Consider the following 6,579-nt stretch of genomic DNA (forward strand, 5'->3'; position numbering starts at 1 on the left):
AAAAAAAAAAAATGGCAAGATACTACTTCAATGGTATGGCCTTTGCTATGGGTAGTGTGACTGGACATCAGTGCCCACCTGACTGTGGACAAGACAGTAAAGAAATTTGAAGAGTTAAACGCTGGGGATTTAGCCCAGTGGTAGAGCACTTAGCACTTGCTTAGTATTTATGAGACCCTGGCTTTCAACCTCAGCACCACAAATAGTTGCAACTTGAAAGAGATATATATAGTGGCCTCTGGTAGTATGCCTGTAACCCTAGCTACTCAGGGGGCTGAGCACTGAGAATCACTGATTAAAGCCAGGCGGGCAAGAAAATTCATGAGACTCTCTCGATTACGAAAAGCCAGAAGTGGTGGTATGGCTCAAGTGGAGGTAAGGCTCAAGCCTGAATTGAAAAAGTCAAGGGACAATGCTGAGGTGCTGAATTCAAGCATCAGCACCAGTACAAAACAACAAGAACAATAATAACAATACTCCGTGCCTTTTTTTTTTTAGTTGGGAAGGGGGGGTTCGGTCGTGGAGCCTGAACTCTGGGCCTGGGTGCTGTCCCTGAGCTCTTCAGCTCAAGGCTAACGCTCTACCACTTGAGCCACAGTGCCACTTCCAGCTTTTTTCTCTTTGCTTATGTGGTGCTGAGGAATCGAACCCAGGGCCTCAGGCATTCAAGGCAAGCGCTCTACCACTGAGCCACCTTCCCAGCCCTCTCCAGGCCTCTTAAAAAGTAGAAAGGCGGGCTGGGAAGGTGGCTCAGTGGTAGAGTGCTTGCCTTGTATGAATGAGGCTCTGGGTTTGATTCCTCAGCACCACATAAGCAGAAAAGGCTGAAAGTGGCACTGTGGCTCAAGTGGTAGAGCACTAGCCTTGAGCTGAAGAGCTGAGGGACAGTGCCTAGGCCAGAGTTCAGGCCCCACAACGGACAAAAATAAATAAATAAATAAATAAATAAATAAATAGAAAGGCAAGGCACAAGATTATAAGTCTTAGCTTACTGTTTTGTGCTCATGGAAGGGAGAAGAACTGGGAGAAAAAACAGGTGTAAACTCTTATTTTGCCATCAGAATGAAATGTAAAGAATTGGAGTCTCTGAGAGGAGCATAAGAAAGAAAAATCTGAGATTAAAGCAATAAGAGGATAGGGTCACTACTGCGCTGCTTTATCACTTAATGGCTAAGATTAAAAACAGGCACTGAAGAGCAGACTCAAGATGGGGGCAGAGGGGGGGACGGGGGTAAATCCCATTCAACTGTTCAGAACAAGGCTGCTGCTGAATGTTAGCTATTACAAAATCTTATAAACAGCTGCCTGCCCCATGATGTTCTGACTGCCTGGGTGGTGAATCGCTGGCCATCATCTGGTGGGAAATAAAGCTGACTTAAGTGAACACTGTTGTCACTTGTGCTTAAGGCCATGCCAACAAAATGCCCTCAGGTCCAAGGAAATCATTCCTTTATGGACTGAGTTCAAGCACCAAGACTAGCAAAAAAGCAAGAAGTGGAGCTGTGGCTTAAATGGTAGAGCATTATTAGCCTTGAGCAAAAAAGCTCAGAGACAGCTCCGAGACCTTGACTTCAATCCCTGAGATAGGCACAAAGGAACAAAATAATTACAATGAATTTGGACTTTCTGATCTGAGGCCATATCTTTTGTCCTTTGTAAGCTAAAGGAAATACTTTGGGATGCTGCACTTGGTTTCCTGGTCTGGTGTGCCATTTTGCCATTATTTTTAGGACTTACTATTAGTTTTAGAAATCATTTCAGACCCCATCCTGTTGATTAATGGATGGTATTCAATACTCCACCAGCCCCATCTGCTCCCTGTGTGTTGTCTGAGATGCTACTTCCAGCGTTGTCTTGTTGAATGATGCAGATTAATCTCTACAAGTCTTTAGCTGCAGTCTTGCTGGTTTTGCTGTTCTGGAGCCTGTGTGTTACATGCAAATTATTTGCACCAGGATTATTTTTTAAAAAATAAAATGTACTATATTATGCAAAATGATAATAGCAGCTGTCTTGGGAAAGAGGGAATGTAGATAATATTGTTTTATATTTCCCACATCTTCCTTAAACTTATTTACATTAGTGGAAAACAGTTATAGCATGAGCAACAGTAAATTCTCCCTGCCTGTTTTATACAGGTTTCTCTATGAAACATCATGGGTGAACAGTTAGAGATAAAGATCAGATGAAGTGATGGCATTTCTGCTGCAGAGCATGGTTAAAGATGGAGATTAAAACCCTACCCCCCCCCCACCCCTTGCCAGGCGCTGGTAGCTCACGCCTGTAATCCTAGCTACTGAGGAGACTGAGGTCTGAAGATCATGGTTCAAAGCCAACCCGGGCAGAAAAGTCCGTGAGACTCTTATCTCCAATTAACCACCAGAAAACCAGAAGTGGTGCTGTGGCTCAAGCAGTAGAGTACTGGCCTTGAGCTGAACAGCTGAGAGACAGCACCCAGGCCCAGAGTTCAAGCCCCATAACCGATCAAAAAAAAAAAAAAAAAACAACCCTACCCCCTTTTTTGTGTAGGGCTTGAACTCAGTCCTGGGCACTATTCCTAGCTTTTGTGCTTAAGGCTAGCTCTTCCACTTGAGCCACAGCTTCACTTCCTGATTTTTGGTGTTTAATTGGAGATAAGCATATCACAGACTTTCCTGCCAGGCTGGCTTTGAACTGAGATCCTCAGATCCCAGCCTCCTGAGTAGCCAGAATTATAGTCATGAGTCACCAATGTCTAGCCAGAACCTGATGCGTGATGTCTAGGGCACTCACCAGTCCCCTTGCCAGTGTCTGCCACAGGTTAGGAATCTGTTGGGAAAATCACCCTTATAAATATTGAAAAAGTATGTATTGGCATAGCTTTTCTCTTTCCTGTCCCAATAATCACCAGGCATACACAGATGATACTAAATCTTACGACATGGAAAACCCAAGTAACAGACTATTCCCTGGTCAGGACTGTTTTTTAAGTCTGTTTACAAGTTAGAGGAATCCTTCCTTCATGGGAATTGCTCTGAAGGTATGGAGTTGTCCCCTCATTCTGAGATAATGACATTGTTGAAATCCCAGTTTGGGAGTTGGGGGGCCAATTCCAAAGTTAGTTACTACTGTTCAGTGCCAAAATGGGAACTTCTTGTGGTTTGAGAGCAGTCTCATGAGATGTCAGACATTCTCCCCATTCCTTATGATGGAAATTGGGCAGCTGAAGAAAAGGGGTCATCAAGCATTTCCCAGTTGGAGAAAAGAAACCATCCACAAACAAAATGGTAGGGACACAGAGAACTCAGTATTGAAAATAGCATGTGAAGGCTTTGTTGAGGAAGAAGCCTATCAGATTGTTTGAACTGGATGGTGGTGAGAACTTGACTTAGGCAACCCTTGCTGGTGGAAGCAGATGGATGGAGCTGGATATTTAAGGCATCGTGTATGTGTGTGAGATTGGACACTGGTGGCGCACACTTGTAATCCTAGCTACTCAGTAGGGTGAGATCTAAGGATTATGGTTCAAAGCCAGCCCAGTGGCAAGTCTTCAGTTAACTACCCAAAAGCTTTAAGTTGAACTGTGGCTTAAGTGGTAGAATGCTAGCATTGAGTAAAAAAGTTCAGACACAGCACCAGGCCTGAGTTCAAGCCCCAGCTCCAGCGTACAAGTACCCCCCTATCCCAGCACACACACAGAGTGAGCAGTAGTGGAACCATCTTGGTGGGTGAGAGGGCTCTTCCCAGACCCAGGTAAATGATGACCATGCTTTGCTTCTATGGTTGGCTGTGTTTGATTGCACTGGGCATGTCTTTCCTGGGCTGTGTTCATGTACTAAGCATCTCTAAAGCTCTGCCAACAGAAGATGGTAACAATGGCTGTAACAGATAAACACTAGATCACTCCGTCTTCCTTGTGGAGCCATTAGACCCAGTGTGTTTCTGTAGTTTGCTATGTGAACAAAGCCACAAGTATGTGCACAAATCTGTTGCACAAATACAATGTTGCACAAAATATGTGCAATAGCTCATACTTGTTTTTAGGACTGTACTTCTGGATGGGAAAAAATGTGTGTGTGTGTGTGTGTGTGTGTGTTTTCTGCTTCCTAACTTCTAACCTGAAAACAGTTTAGATAGAATCTTCAAAAAGCTAACTTTTGCTGCTGTCATTACAATACTAATTTTTTAGGAAACCTTTTCCTTGTTCTTAATTGTGACATGAAATAATTGTGCTGCTACATATACTGGGAATGAACAGGGTTGGAGAGCTTCAGATTAAGTATATGTTGCTCCAGAGCTTTCCTTATATTTCTCCTCCAGCAAAACCAATTTACAAAATGTGAAATTATGCATTCTTAAACATGTCACATAAACATACTGCTCCTCCAAAGGGGTGCTGATAACAAAACTTGATAGCTTTTACAAACTCAGGTTTTGAGGAGACAGGGTTTGGAAGAGAAGACTCAAAAAGAAAAAAAAAAAAGAGCCATCTTATTCTTATTCCCAAAAGCTACCTCTGACAAGAATGTTTCCCTTTTCTTTCCTTTTCCCCTTTCCATTACTTTCCCTCCTCTTCCTCCTCCTCCTCCTCCCTTTTTCTCCTTCTCCTCCTCCTCCTTCTTCTTTTTTCTTTCTTCTTTCTTCTTCTTTCTTCTTCTGTCAGCTGTGGGGCTTGAACTCAGGGCCTGGGCGCCATCCTTGAGCTCTTTTTGCTCAAGGCCAGTGCTCCGTCATTTTGAGCCACAGAATCACTCTGGTTTTCTGGTCATGAATTGGAGACAAGAGTCTCACGGACTTTATCGCCTAGGCTTGCTTTGAGCCATGATTCTTAGATCTCAGCCTCCTGAGTAGCAAGGATTGCAGGCGTGTGCTACCAGAGCCTGGCTGTCTCTTATTTTTTTGGTGCTAGTGATGGGGCTTGAGTTCAGGACCTCATGTTTTTGCTTTGCTTTTTCACTCAACAGTGGTACTCTACCTCTTGAGCCACATCAACACTTCCTTTTTTTCCTGGTTAATTAGGAGATAAAAGTCTCACAAATTTGTCTGCCAATACTGGCTTTGAACTGAGATACTCAAATCTCAGCCTCCTGAGTAATTAGAATTACAGGCATAAATCCTTAGCACCAGGCTAATCTTTTGTTTGAGTTTCCCAAACCTTTGCCAGCTGGTTTCAAAGTGGAATCCTATTGTCTCCACCTGGTAGTACTTGGGATTATAGGCATGTATCACCACCTTACATTTTATGTACTATACCGCTTTTCTTTGTGCCCCAAAGAACTTGGATATAGACCTTATCTTTGCCAGTAAGTAGTTGTCACTGGTTGCAAAATTCTTCCTCAGCAAGATGGGACTGAAGTACCTCTCTGGTGCCAGAAGGTGGCACTCTAAAGTAGAGAAAGTAGGTGTCTTTTTTGTTGGTCAAGGGGTTTGAACTCAGTGCTTATGGGCTGTCTCTTGAGCTTTTACACTCAAGGCTAGTGCTCTACCACATTTTGCTATAGCATCAGGAAGTGTCTTTACGACCACTTCTGGCATTTTTACTTAGGTTGATACAGATTCTGCCAAGTCAATCACAGCTGTCAGGTGGACATAAATGAGCAAAAATCCTTCCTGGCCATCATCTCAGTGAGAAAGGAAAAAGGAATGGCTTGAAGAACTTCTCATCTTTGGAGCTTTCCTTCCGGAGCGCCGTGTTATTGGTGTGCTCTGCTTATCTGGTCCCAGAGGCATTGTGACTGTTTTTTGTTTTGTTTTTAAATTAGGGACTTTAATTATTTTATTTATTATTTATTTATTTTTTTGGGGGGGTCTGGTCGTGGGGCCTGAACTCTGGGCCTGGGCGCTGTCCCCCAGCTCTTCAGCTCAAGGCTAGCGCTCTACCACTTTGAGCTACAGTTTCTTTTTGCTTATGTGGTGCTGAGGAATCGAACCCAGGGCCTCATGCATGCAAGGCAAGCGCTCTACCACTGAGCCACCTTCCCAGCCCTGTGACTGTTTTTTTTGCACACAGTCTACAGCCTGAATGCACTGTCTTTTTAAAGGCATTCAGGGTAAACCACTGTGTTTCACTCACTGTGCATTTACTCAGCTTCTCAATACCACACACAATCACAGTTGCTCTACATGTTCCTCCTCATACCTGGTGTTCCATTCCTCTCTCTTGTTCCCTAAACCCATCTAAATGTCATGAAGATGGTCACAGGGTCTGATGTCATAAACTTTTGTCTGTAGGTATCAGTAGGTAAACATTGACAAATTGACAAAATAAATAAGAAACCAAAATTCCTTGTGAAGTGGCTATAACTGTATTAGCCTTTGCCCTGGAGTTGGGTGGGTCTAGTCAGTCTCAGATTCACAAACCTTAAGGAGCCTGAGTAAAGGTTGTTGGCAGTGTTTTAACTGTGTGTGAGTTCCAGTGATTAGGAAGGTTCTATCAGGTAGTATGTTGCATTTCTACCAGTAAGGTTGTTTACAATGTCAACCTGATTTCCCCCTTTTTGCTTGTTTCTCACAGACAGAACATGTACTTCCACCAATACTCTGGGTACAGTAATCATGTGGAGAAACAAATTCTCCTTACCAGCATATGCACTGTTTTAG

This window comes from Dipodomys ordii, unplaced genomic scaffold (assembly GCF_000151885.1).
Source record: "Dipodomys ordii isolate 6190 unplaced genomic scaffold, Dord_2.0 Scaffold42, whole genome shotgun sequence".
In the NCBI taxonomy this organism is placed as follows: domain Eukaryota; kingdom Metazoa; phylum Chordata; class Mammalia; order Rodentia; family Heteromyidae; genus Dipodomys; species Dipodomys ordii.